This window comes from Solea solea, chromosome 2 (assembly GCF_958295425.1).
Source record: "Solea solea chromosome 2, fSolSol10.1, whole genome shotgun sequence".
Classification (NCBI taxonomy): Eukaryota; Metazoa; Chordata; class Actinopteri; order Pleuronectiformes; family Soleidae; genus Solea; species Solea solea.
The window spans coordinates 1014675-1029351 of NC_081135.1; the positions used below are offsets into that span (position 1 = coordinate 1014675).

The 14677-nt window shown below is 43.5% G+C and overlaps 1 long non-coding RNA gene across 1 annotated transcript; it reads right to left on the reverse strand.

Moving 5' to 3' along the window:
- Positions 1 to 4: 4 nt before the first annotated feature.
- Positions 5 to 6693, reverse strand: LOC131441044 (uncharacterized). The gene is made up of 3 exons (XR_009231727.1): positions 6607 to 6693; positions 6332 to 6482; positions 5 to 212 (listed from the first exon to the last, which is right to left on the reverse strand). It is a non-coding gene; the product is annotated as an uncharacterized LOC131441044 (long non-coding RNA).
- Positions 6694 to 14677: the final 7984 nt, after the last annotated feature.

A 14677-nucleotide genomic window follows, 5' to 3' on the forward strand; every position in this document is an offset into this window, starting at 1 on the left:
GACGTATGGGTTTGATGAGGAATAATGGAGAGAAAAATGGGGTAAAAACACACAGTAAGAGGTGCTGTCAGATAGAACCAGAGGCTCCGCCCCCCCCCCCCCCCACCATGTTCTCATGGAGATGGAGATGAAGGAGGTAAATGGGTTCTGACAGTGCATCACAAAGCCTCTCAGCTGGAGCCGCGCAGCCACAATGTGTGTTTTAAAGGATGCTGAAGGACGCGCACACACACACACACACACACACAAAACAATAAATAAATGTTGTTAAGACACAACCAGCACATTTACAATTTACGGTGATGTTTTTAATTCTGCTGAAGATTTAAAACACTGTTAAATACATAAAGTTAACATCTTTGATGAAATATAAACACAAGGGTTAGGTCGGTGGGTAGATATTTGTCCTCATGTTTATTTAAAATGTGTAAACTCTGCTTTAATTCATCCGTTAGACTGTTTTTCTGAGATTGAAACACACGTACTTTTTAAAGTTGTCGCACACTGTGTGATAGACGTAGATGTAAAGCAGGTGAATGACAGTCATTGTGCAAGTATGTGAGGAATCTAATTGTAATCCAATTATCTCCGGAGAAGACGCTGCGTTTTTTCCTCCACATCCAGCTGCTTCCTCTTCAGACCTTTAAGAGGCTAAAGGAAGGTTTTCTCCTCCACACACACACACACACACACACACATATGTGGGGGTCAAGGACAGTGGGGAGCTCCTCAGAGGCATTGTGGAGAGCTGATGGCCTCCTCCAGAACAATCGGCGAGGCAGGCAGGGCTTCACAGAGAGAGGGGGAGGAAAATGGAAAGAAAGCTATCAGCAGCAGCAGCTGGATTGGTTGTGACAAGGTAGTGATGGGATAGAGAGGCTCCTCCACCATCAGCACTTCTGTGGCTGCAGGTAATGGCCAAATAACATGATTTCACTTCCCCGCTCCTCGCCACGGTGAGTGCCTCTCCTTTGTGGCGGCGGCGGCGGCGGTGAGGCAGGGACGCGAGGTTGTGCTGAGCTCACACTCTGAGGAGACACACATTTCACCACAGCTGCAGCACAGATACGATTGACTGCAGCGGCAGTTTGCCGTGGCTCTGTTGTGACCTTGTACGAGACAGTAACGAGCTCCGTGTCCCGCTGAGCAGGAGGTGCACGACCTCATGTTTAACAGGAAAATCCATTATCAGCTCTCTATTTCAACACCTACACCATCTGAAGGAGATTTTTCATGTCCTCTCCCCGTGAATCTCATCTAATCAGCAACATCATCGGTCATTTTATTCAACTTTATGAGCATTTCCATCATAATAATGCACATACAAGGTGAAAATAGATCTTTAAAGGTCGAGGGTGTCACATTTTGAGAGGGTTTATGCCTAAAGTATGTTTTTTATAAGTGTATCATCACTTTAAAACAGAAATCATGATGACTCAAATGACCTTGGGGCCACAGAGCATCCAGTCAGGTCAGTATGGAGCCGGACAAGTGGGAAAAAGTCACATTTTTTGGGGGAAAAAGCAAATTTCTATCACAATATTCCATCATATTTGTGGCAGTATTTCACAGAAATGTCAAATAAAACTGTGTGTTTGGATATATAACTCACAATAAAACATATTTATCAGGCAAAATTAGCAGAGGATCAACAACTCCTGTGTGTGTGTGATGTTAAAATCACTGATTTTCTCTCTGGGCTTTGGTGTGGGAGAGTGAGTGGTTTACAAACTTCAGTTTCCTGTTGGAAAAGTCTGTCTAACAGTGAGATAAAGACGTGAACATGTGATGTAGATATTGTACTTAAGATGATATTGATTTCATTTGATAGATTCATTTGTTAAGGGGCTAAAATCTGGTTTTCTTTGTTTAAAAGTGCAGTTTGTGAACCACTCACTCTCCCACACCAAAGCCCATAGAGAAAATCAGGGATTTTAACATCACACACACACACAGGAGTTGTTGATCCACTGCTGCCTCCATCACTAAGTTCAAATGTCTTATTTTTTTAATTCAGGATTTGAAATATTTAATTTAGACTTAACTCAGTGACACAAAGTGACCACACGAGGCAGCAGTAGACCAGCAGCTCCTGTGTCCCCGCGAGCTTAAATCACTGATTTTCTCTCTGGGCTTTGGTGTGGGAGAGTGAGTGGTTCACAAACTGCAGTTATCCTGTTTGAAAAGACTTAAACTGATGTAGATTTTAGTGGGTGATCACTTGAAGTTTGTGTCTAAAGCAAAAACAAAGTGGTTTGGCTGCAGAGGCAGAAGTGGGCAGGTGTTGTCATCGCTGCTGTGTTTCACCCTGGAGCAGGTGGTTAAAGGCCGAGTGCTGACAGGTCGCTCAGTGTGGTTGATGTGAAGGGACAGAGTGTGTCCGCCGAGCACAGTGACCTCCACACTCTGCTGTCACTTCCTGTGACGCTCAGCCAACGCTGCCGAGCACAAACGTCTTTGAAAACATCGCAAACACCACAAGACGACCACGACGAAAATCAAAAATCAGATCAATAAAGTCATCTTTGTCTTTCACTCACACGTGTTTATAGTCCACAGCTGAGCAGCAGGAAGTCACTCAAAGTGAAAGAATAAAGAGCAAAAGTCAGCAGCGTCTGAGTCACTGCAGCGTTGTGTTGTGCCCTGATGGCTCTCTGCTTTCCTGCTGATTTAATGAAACTGGGAATCGTGTTTTCATTTGTTTTGCACCATCTTTGAGTGAACGCGTCGCAGGGAACGTTAAATGAGCAGCGGCGTGTTTTCCCCTCAGGAAGCTGAGAAAACGATATCACACCGCACACAGTGTGTGTGTGTGTGTGTGTGAGGGCGCGTCGATAAGAGGGAGGCTAATCGCCTTTAAATGATTGTTTCATCGCTTCACTCTCAATTTAATGAGTCCACTGCACACAAGGAATTATTCATGATCGCACTGTGAAAGTGTGTTTGTTTGTCAACGTATTGTTGTTATTGAAGGAACTGTTGTTGTGTGCTGACAAAAAAAATCCTCCAGGCTGTGACTGATGATAAATATATAATAAAGTTCTTTATTATATATCTACATTTAAAAACAAGGCTAAAGTCACTGGTTTTACTGCAGAAACAAAACATATGCATTCATATTAAGGAATTGGTTGATTAGAAAATATTGCAAATAATATTTATATTATGAAACAATATCTTAAGCACATGTTCACGTCTTTATCTCACTGTGAGACAGACTTTTCCAACAGGAAACTGACGTTTGTAAACCACTCACTCTCCCACACCAAAGCCCAGAGAGAAAATCAGTGATTTTAGCTTGTGAGGACTGCTGCCTCGTGTGGACACTTTGTGTCACTGCGGTTAATGAAAATGAAGGTTTCCAAATGCCAAATTGACTAAAATAAGACATTTGAACTTGGTGATGGAGGCAGCAGTGGATCATCAACTCCTGTGTGCTGTGGCGTCATGTAATGTAATGTTTTTCTTTTCTATTTGTTTATAGCAAACAATCTCCACAATAAAAGCACAACAAATGAAGAATATCACTCCACTTTGTGCTCAGATTCAAGTCTGAAAACACACTCAGACAAAATTCATGAAATCTAATTTCTCTAAATCTAATTTCCGCCCACACTGTTCAAATCCCCGGTGAGGAGGAGGGAATGAAAGGAGCCAAAGCAGATGTGCAGCAGCAAGGAGATCACATCATTTGCCTCTCTGCTTTAAAGGTACAACGCTTAGTTTAGTGTTTTTCCTGGCTGTTGTAAAGTGGATTCATGTGCTGGTTCTGTGGTTCTGATGTGAATGATGTGAGAAATCTGACTCAGCAGCAGCAGTTTGACTCATTTAAACCTAAAATCCTCAACAACAAACAGAGACGACGACAGAGAGAGACAGAGAGAGAGAGTGAGAGAGAGTGAGAGAGAGAGAGAGAGAGAGAGGTGACGAGACGAGACGAAGAACAATTCTTCTTCTTTATTCCTGTTTGTCTTGTTTGCTGGTGCAGACCCAGAACTGTCACATCTGAACAAGATTTGTCCTGGAAACATTTTTGTCCCTGCACTATAGATTTATGTCAGGTTGTGTAAACATGACGTCCCACTCACACACACACACACACACACGCACACGTTGCCCTCTGTTTATAGTAAACAGAGTCAGTAGAAGGAGCTGCTCTTAGAGAGCATGTTTTTATCCAACATGAAACAATACTATTTCACCATCTCTTATGATGTTTACACGTTCTCTTTGTCGCTAAATCTGATAATTCATGGATTCTTGCACACAAACGCTGCCCCAAGTGGAGGCTCGCTGCATAGCAAGAGCTGCTAATGTTAGGGTAGGGCTTGTTTTTAAGGAATTAAAATAAGTTTCTGTGATTTTTCAGCTTCTTAAATGTGAATATTTATCTTCTTTCTTTGCTCCATAAAACAAAGAAATCATTTTGTGTTTAGAAATGGAGGATTTTCAACATTTTCGAGGCAAGTCGCGCCGGGACCATGTCGTGGAAGAGCCACTCGTTTGTGTGTTTGTGTTGCGTAGAAAAATCATGTCACGTGGTTTCACGCAGCTGTTGCTATGACAACAAATTAAGGACATACAAATGATCAGAAAACATGAGAAGTGAGATTAACAGCACAGCGACAGTGTGTGTTTGTGTCGTCTTCTAAAGTCATTAATTAAACAAAGTCCTTGACCCTTGAACCTGACATTCATGTGGGATATTATGGGATGCTATATCCAGTGTTTGTTGTTTGTTGAGGGATTCGAAAGAGCAATTAACTATTTTCCCCCGTTTCGACTGAAGACTAATTGTGTTTTCATCTGAGACGAGAGGACGTTTTTTAATTAGTCAGACTTTTACTGAGACGCCATTTTAAAGAGATGAATGTACGGAGAGAGACAACACTGCTGCTGCTGCTGACGTCGTCTCTCCGTCTTCCTGTAGGAGGAAAGTGACGTCTTCGTCTTTCTCTCTGCACAAATCTACTGCAACTGAGGAAAGTTTCAAGTGTGAGTTTCAAACTCGCCCTTGAAACCTAAGACAAAAACCTCCCGTCTTCAAACCATTCAGTGCATGCACAACATTTCACTGAGATTATACTGCAATCTAACGTCTAATCGATACCTCATTTGCACTGTGTACGTACTACAGTGTTTTTAAGGTTTTAAAAGTAAAGTGAAAACCTCCTCAGGTCAGAGATGAGATGGAAACGTCTGCAGCTGTGTTTGTGTATCGTGTGAAGAGGATCAATATTCTTTGATCTGTTTACACACGTGCACAAGCTTTTATCTCGACACAAAGAACGTGCACACGTGCCACTAAAGCTGCTCTATAATAAAACACCGTTTTCTTCACAGTCTGAGGATGAAAAATGACTCGTTCTCAATGTCATTTTCAAGAAAATGATGAAATATGTGATTCATTTAAATCAGGAAACTTTATGTTGTGATTATTACAGAGACGTCTCCTCCCAGTGTCTCTGTTTCCTCTCTGCGCTTGAAGAGGAGACAAAGAGACGAGGAGAGGAAAGGACAGGAGGAGGAAGGGAAGGATGGTTAAGAAGAAAAGGAGGGAGGGTCTTACATCTCAGTGAACACACACACACACACACACACACACTGCAGCACAGACCCATTACACACAAGGTCAAAGTGTAAAGAAACACATTACAGCGGCTGCAACAAAGGTCTTTAAGTTCCACGTGCAGTTTGTAGGAGACGACGCTGAGTCGAGCAACCGTGACAAAATAATCCATGTTAGCTTCATGTTAGCCATGAAGAAGAGGGGAGAGGGACTCTCTTATCCGTGATAATGTCTGTTTTATAATCCGGAAATTGGGCTGAAGCAGTTACTTGACTGATCGATGATTAATATTACTAAATTAAACGTTAAATGTGAATATTTTCTGGTTTCTTTGCTCCATAAAACAAAGAAATGACTGAAACGGAATCATTTTGGTTTGTGGACATTTGAGAACATCAGCATTTCCACGTTTGAGACGCACTGATATATGTTTCTTAAATGTGGTATATCTTTCTTTATATACTGATCAATATCTTTCACATTTTCTGGAACAATTACTCGATTAATCAACTATGAAACTACAGCTGAATCTTGTGTATATCTCAATAATAATAGAATCTTTTATTATTTACATCATTGTTATTTGTTAGCAGCTAGATTACACTGTGTCACACTGCTGTGATGTCAGCTAGCACAGCTTTCTCCACACACTCTTGTGGATTAAACACAAGCCAGATTAGCACTTAGCATAGCAATCTGTACCTCAGTCAGCAGGACTACATTTTTACCACTTCATGAAAACAAATACAGACTTGTACTTACGTACGTATAGACGCAGCTGTGCTAGAAGTAGCAGGCTAGACGTAGCATCAGTAGCATTAGCAGGCTAGACGTAGCATCAGTAGCATTAGCAAGCTAGCAGTAAGTCGCAGTAGTCACAGCAGGATGAAGTCTTTCTACTTTCACCTCCACGCTGATAGAAAACATAACAAAACAGTTAATACATAACGTTGCTGTTTCATAAACGTTTATAATATGAAGCTAACAACAAAATACGACCAAAAAAACAACAAAATACAACAAAAGAGTGAACAGACCTTAGCCATGGCGGCCATTTTGAAAGTAGCTGCGCACAGGAAGTCATGACAAAATGACGCGGTAACAAAGATCGTTAATTTTAAGGCATTTAAAACATCAACAAGTTTTCTATGCAACTATTATCTCATTTATTATAATGTTTTACTTAAACATGGATGTTTTATATCCACAAAAAATGCTAATTCCATGTGAAGAAAAGAGATTATTGTGACTATAAACAACAGCATATCGTTATAATGATTATAAATGCTATGTTTGAACAAATATTGATCATATGCTTCATTGGAAGATAAAAGAAGTGCAGGCAGGATGTGCTCCAACTGTAATCTGACACAGGAGGATAGAGAAGAAGTACATGTATTGATTTTTCCCTCCCTCATGTGTGTGTGTGTGTGTGTGTGTGTGAGTGTCTTCCTTTATCACAACACTTATAAATACTTCATAAATAAGATCACAGCGTATATTTCCTTTTGTAAAGAGAGATCAGTTGTGTCATTGCATTAACACAGTAAAACAAAATAAAATAGACTGAACGGAATGAAATATGATGAAATAAAAAGGTCATTATTGTGAAATTCGCCACAAACAGGAAGTAAATGATGATAAATATGTCACTCTCCTCATTCAGGCCAATGTTCAGGGTGGACTGTTGAGTGGATGGTGAATATGATGTGATATCATCAGGTCATGTATCAGTGCTTCTCATATACATGGGTCGATGAAGAGAGCCTGCGTGGATAAGCGCCTGGTTACACGGCTGCCTTTGATCCATTATTAATAATGCTGAGGTGCGTTTCCACTGAGATTCCTCTGAGGAGTTGGATTCTGGCGCACACAGAATATATGATGAGCAGCCGCTACCAGAGGAAACTGTCCTTCACCAGGAAGAGTTCTAGATATAGTATTTTTAATTTAATGCTGTTATTTTGTTCAGAATCAGTGTAAAAAGACATGGTTGGCTGCATCCCGTCAAAATAAAAGCCTCCACGTCTCTGATGACCAAGAGAAGCCTTGAACGTCCGTCCTGCTGTTTAAAGCAGGTAAACACAAACCCCTGAGTCCATCGTGTGTGTAAACAAATCTCACACAGTTTGTGTGTGATATTAAAAACGTTGTCGTCTTTTCTTCTCTATTTAAAACTCAATGACCTACATATTGTTTTTCAGTTGTTTTGATGAGATGGCGCAGGATGTCCTAAAAACGCCCTTTGGGAACTTTGATTGGATGATTTCCTGATTTTCCAGATGGTGGTGGGGAAAAATCCCCAGAGCGGGTTGAAATATGCAGAACGACAGCAGAGACAGAGCTTCCACGTGTTTAATTGACTCTCATTCTTTTTGTTTTTTGGGTCCCCACCTCACAGGGACTTGGACTCATCCGTAACCTCGGTGACGTTTAATGGCTTTTGGCCCCTGAGCATCTGGACGAGAGGAAACTGGCGACGGGACAAGATTCCTGTGTTAGGATGTTGTTTATGACGCGAGCGAGCGTTTAAATCACACGCTCACGTCACATTAGCATTAGTGTCAAACTGTTCATATTTATGTTTCAGGGAGTGAAGGCGACAAATGAACACATGAATAAAGCCTCAGTGTGTGAGCAGTTTCATGACTCATCGGTTTAAACACACAACAGACCAACATGTCAACAAATGTACATGAGGGCTTCTATCGTTGGCTGACGTCACATGACCAAGGTAACATCACTGAAAGAACAACTACAGATCCAGATCATTTACAGATACATTTCATTGAAAATCCCAGAAAACACAGGTGCATTCTGGTCCCTGAGCGGTCTACTTCACAAACAAACACCGTGTCCAAACCAACACAAGCGTCAAATATGTGAAAGAAACACCAGCGACTGAGTTAATACTGATAAATAAATCCTGAATCCTTTCTGACCTTTGAAGCGACAAACGTCTTTATTTCTATCTAAAAACATATGAAGCGTTCATGAATCTGACGACTCTTTTGTGTCGTTGTCACAGTAGAGCCTTGATTTCTTCTTCTTCTTCTTAAATGCAGCAGAGGAAGCGTCTCTTCTTTGTTCTCATGAGCACAGTGATGCACACGTGTGTGTGTGTGTGTGTGTGTGTGTTTCTAATAACAGTGTAGCTGTGGATTCTCTGACCTGTGATCCTCCTCAATCTGAGACTCAGCAGAAGACTGATCAATGAAGAGGCTGCACACGGCTGATAACACACAGTCTGTCTGTGTCTGTCTGTCTGTCTGTCTGTCTGTGTGTGTGTGTGTGTGTCTGTGTGTGTGTGTGTGTGTGTGTGTGTGTGTGTGTGTGTGTGTGTGTGTGTGTGAGATTAACCTTGGCAGTTTCAGTTTCTAACTGTTCTCTCTTAGAGCTTAGATTACAGAATGGAATACTATGTCAAAGCAACAGGAATAGTCCAGGTATTTCAAAGTGTGGCTGTAAAGACTCTACAGTATCTTAACAACATGTTCACGTTTGTAAAACACTCACTCTCATAGAGAAGATGAGTGACTTTAGCTCACAGGGACACAGGAGCTGCTGCTCTGCTGCTGCCTCCATCACTAAGTTCAAATGGCTTATTCTGTAAAATTCTGTGTGGCACAAAGTGACCACACGAGGCAGCAGCAGCAGCTGCTGTGTCCCCGTGAGCTAAAATCACTCATTTCCTCTCTGGGCTTTGGTGTGAGAGAGTGAAACTGAAGTTGAACTGTTTAACAGTGGAATCTTAAATCCCTGTTCTACATGTACTAATAATGAGCTCTTTTCATTCCCTCACAGTTGATAAATGAGACTGTTGTGACGCTGAGTTGCGTCTTTGTTCTTTATCTCTTCTGCCACTTCAGTATATTCAAATGAAAGAAGGATAAAGTTGCCATGGAAATAGAGTTAATGATACAATTCATTTAGAGGCTGGGATGGGATTGGTCCGTGCCTGACCTTGGCAGGAGGTTGATCCACTTTGTAAACAGTTATGCTAATGAAGCAGCATCTCCACCCGCTGCTCCATCAGCACATGAAGGATCCCAGAGGAAGCTCTCCTCCCCTCATCCTCCCCACTGAGACACAGTCACCCGCAGTCCAGAGGCCTGTGGAGACGCCGCTGCTGGAATCAACCACTGACACAGAGTCACGCTTACAGGGAGAGTTCAGCTTCTAACACCACGATGTGTCCTCACCAAGACAACATTTAAAAACACTTCAAGAAGATTCAACGTTCACGTCTTTATCTCACTGTGAGACAGACTTTACAACAGGAAACTGAAGTTTGTAAACCACTCACTCTCCCACACCAAAGCCCACAGAGAAAACCAGTGACTTTAACATCACACACACACACACAGGAGCTGTTGTTCCACTGCTGCCTCCATCACTCAGCTCAAGTGTGTTGTTTTGTAAAATTTAAATTTAAAAACCCACATTTGGATTAACATCAGTGACACAAAGTGACCACACGAGGCAGCAGGAGACCAGCAGACGTGGACACATCGTGGACTTAAACTGACGTTTAAAACACGGTGATTCACAAACACACAAGAAACAGTGTCGAAACTGAGTCACAGCTCAGTAAAACAAACGCACCCCAGGATTTCAGCAGCAGCTGACAACTGATAAGAGTCTTTGGCTCAGTGAGGCCTCAGTGGGGGGGGGCGGGGCATCAGCCACAGCTGGGAGTCTGTGTGTGTGTGTGTGTGTGTGTGTGTGTGTGTGTGGTGACGTAAACACACTCAGCAGGACTCACACACACACACACACACACACACACAGTGTTAATGGCGTCTTCTCCTCACAGACGTTCGTTATTGTCTTTAATTGACTTAGTTTTCTGACCAATGCAGACTCAGGTCACAGAGTTAGACACACACGACCAGTTCTGACTACACAAACTTTGACCCTTGTGTACCACATTAAAACAGTTTTCTGTCATTTTAAACATTAAAATCTGATTTAAAAACAATCACACATGTGAGATGAAGACGTGTCGTCTCTGGTGAGTAAACGAGCCGCACAACAGCCGACAGGAGAACCATCGACGCGATGCGACACGATGTGATCGCCATGACAACGTGCTCAGACATGTGTCGAGTCAGGGGAAAGTTGGCCCCTGACCAGAAAGGCCAAGCTGCAGAGCAGATGGCAGCGACAGAAGACAGGCAGGAGGTCAGCGGTCTCAGTGAAGCCCGCCATGAGGACCGGGCATATGGCAGCGCTGACCCACCAGAGGATCTGGATCCTGAGGATCCAAAAATGTCAAGTTCAAATGCCAGAGCATGTGGTTCAATTCCACATGAGTCAGGAACTTTTCTGGTGATTTCAAACCGCTCTGACGTTCACCGGGGAAACATTCACCAGCCTGTTTCTGACAGGAGAATAAAGTCTGTAAAACACTCACTCTCTCCCACACACACACACACACACTCCACACGAGGCAGCAGAGGACCTGATTTCTCTATGGACTTTGGTGTGGGAGAGTGAGTGGTGGTTTCCTGCTGAGATAAAGATGTGAAATATGTTCTTTAACCATCGCAGACTGTGTGTGACTTAAGCCACAAATACGCTCGTCATTTGTGTGCTGATGGAGATTTAGAGATAAGATGCTGATGATTGTATTTGATGGACATGTGAGTGAAACGTTGCTCACACACACACACACACACACACACACACACACACACACACAGCAGCAGTCTCGCTGTGTCAGCAACATTCCACATTAATCCACATTCTTCCCCATGTTGCACCACTTCATCAGGATCTAAAGACGTGTCATTAAGCCCACGCCGTCTGAGCGCCGTGCCACAGAGAGCGTGTTCTTCTCCTCTTCATCCTCTTCATCCTCTTCATCCTCTTCATCCTCTTCTCTCAGCTCGGCGGCCATTGTTTGTCTTCAGGCCGTCTCTGTGTTCCAGCTGTGCATGACTGATTGTGTGAGGCAGGACGAACGAGGGAAACAATGCAGCTCCGCTTTAGACCATTGATCTGCACACTGCCTGTCTGTGGGTCTGTCCCAGCTGCTCCACACACACACACACACACACACACACACACATCACTGCTCACTTCCACTTCACTTCAGTTTCATATCAGACGTGAACGACTGGTAAAAAGCAATAAGTGTTTGATAGATTATCAGTCGTGCAGCCAATTCTGTTTCTTCATCATCAAGATGAGAAAAGACAGTGACAAACAAGCCTCTCTGCATCCTCTCTGCATCCTCGCTGCATCCTCGCTTCATCCTGGCTTCATCCTCTCTGCATCCTCGCTTCATCCTCGCTGCATCCTCGCTTCATCCTCTCTGCAGACACGCCGGCACATCTATTCTCCTTAACAGTGCAGAGTGAGGAGAGGCCTCATATTAAAACTATTTGTCTCAGTTGCAGACTGGAGCAGATCCTGACTGAGCGCTTGCTTTGAGATGATCTTCAGGATTTCAGAGTGATGAAGGAACTCTCTGATCCACTTATTTCTGTGGGAATTGAGAAAAATGTCCAACGAGGACGGGGACGGGGACACCTCTGAGTCTGCCGGCTTCATTCACAAGCACACACACTCTGTCTTTGTGTCACATTATGGTCTGCAGGCAGGCGCACACAAAAGAAGATTCACTCATCTCACATTATTTCAGTCTGTGGGGACAGAGCAGCAGCACCAGCAGCAGCAACAGCAGCAGCACCAGCAGCAGCAACAGCAGCAGCACCAGCAGCAGCAACAGCAGCAGCAGCAACAGCAGCAGCAGCAGCATCAGCAGCAGCGACAGCATCAACAGCAGCAGCAATAACAGCAGAAGCAGCAGCAGCAGCAGCAGCAGCAGCCACCAGTGACAATGGAGCTCAACCTTTCCACACACGGCAGATGGGAGGGGCTTCCTGTCACATGTCACTCACAGAAATGTCAGGGCTGAGGCGTGTTTGTGTGTGTGTGTGTGTGTGTGTGTGTGTGTGTGTTTGTGTGTGTGTGTGTGTGTGTGTGTGTGTATGTGTATGTGTATGTGTGTTTTTTGTGTGTGTTTCAGACAACGTTCAGACAACGTTCAGACAACGTTGAGTCCCATATTTCATGCAGGACCAAAGTGGAGGATGGAGTTGCCGCTGCCTAAAGAAAACACAGCTGTAAATCATAAGTGCACAATCCTGAGAGAACAGCGGAAATAAATCACTGGCAGCACATCTGTAATCAATGCATTAGCTCATTCCACCTCACATACTTACACAACATGGCTGCTTTAAATGAGGCAGGACAGGGTGGACCAGAGTCTGACTCTGAGCCAGGAACAGTCCACCCACAGGGAGGCAGGGATTCCTGACGCCTTACAGCATGTGGGTCAGGCTGAACCTCAGGCTGGACCTCAGGCTGAACCTCACACTAAACCTCAGACTGGACCTCAGGCTGGACCTCAGGCTGGACCTCAGGCTGGACCTCAGGCTGAACCTCACACTAAACCTCAGACTGGACCTCAGGCTGGACCTCTGACTGGACCTCAGGCTGGACCTCTGACTGGACCTCTGACTGGACCTCTGACTGGACCTCTGACTGGACCTCAGGCTGAACCTCAGGCTGGACCTCAGGCTGGACCTCAGGCTGAACCTCAGGCTGAACCTCAGACTGGACCTCAGGCTGAACCTCAGGCTGAACCTTAGGCTGAACCTCGTGTTAAAGCTGCAGGAAAGGTTACCGAGGCTCTGAGATAGAGAGTGAACAGCTGCACGCTCTGACACATTAGCATGAGAGCGGCTCTGTGTCTCAGAAAGACAAAACTATCTGATTATGTTGTTTTTCAAACTGCATTTGAAAGAAAAATAAACCTAGCATGGGCAGCATATCGTCTGTTTGACAAAGCCAGATTTTAGTGTGTCAGTCTTTGTGCTAAGCTAAGCTAACACACAAAATATACCTTTCAACAAAGCACCAGTAGCTTGGATTGTTTTCAGTCTTTGTGCTAAGCTAAGCTAAGTCACTTGAGCAAGGCTATACTCAGTTTCCACTCCGTGAGATAATTAAGCTAAGCTAAGTAGCTAAATGCACATTTGATAACGCAAGGCTCTGTTTGCAGTATTTATGTTATGGTAAGCTAAGATGCTAAATGACACGTTCAGACAAAGCCATGCTAACAGTTTTCTTGCAAAGCTAAGCTAACCAATTTGAGCAAGGCTATCATCTGTTTTTGATTCTTGTGCTAAGCTAGGCAAACAAAGCGCACATTTGTTTCAACAGAGCGTGTAGCATGTCTTTGTTCTACGCTACGTAAGCTAATCAACTTGAGCAAGGCTATACACTGTTTCTCTATTTACAGCATTTGTGTTAAGGTAAGCTAAGAGTTCATGCTAACAGTTTTCTTTGTGCTAAGCTAAGCTAAGGTGTTTTTCAGCTCATACATTTATTTTTTCACCGACAGCCTCGTTCTCCTGCCCCGACACACTCGTGTGTGTGTGTGTGAGTGAGTGAGTGAGCGTGTGTGTGTGTGTGTGTGTGTGTGAGTGAGTGAGTGAGCGTGTGTGTGTGTGTGTGTGTGTGCGTGAGTGAGTGAGTGATGAAGTCATGATGTAAAGCAGTGTTCTGGCTCTGCAGGCCCCGCGGGGACTCGGCCACGTCCTGTTGGACACAGTCTGCTTGGAGCGATACTGTGTGTTTGACGAGGTCGTCTGACTCACACAGAGCTTTTTGTTCCAAAATCTGCTTTTCACTGAGACGTCGAGACGCTCAAGGACTCCAGTGCTCAGTGAATTCTGACCTCTTTTTAAGGCGTTTAATGTGGTGTCTACAGTCACTGCCCTCTTTCAATTCAAGTATTTCTATTGTACAACTTGTCATATAACTATATGACAATATATAACTAGAGTCTAGAGATTTATACACGTTTTATAACTTTAAAGAGAGAGTTAAGCTGTTGTGACTCTAACTGAAAACATGCACGCCAGTGAAAACTAATAAAATAATAATAAAAATCTGTTCCTGCTCAAGTCTATGATCTCTTCAAAATGTTCGCTGCTTTTTTCTTGTTGTTGGATAATGTTTTTTTGACTGAAAACTGATGTTTGTAATCCACTCACTCTCCCACACCAAAGTCCATAGAGAAAATCAGTGATT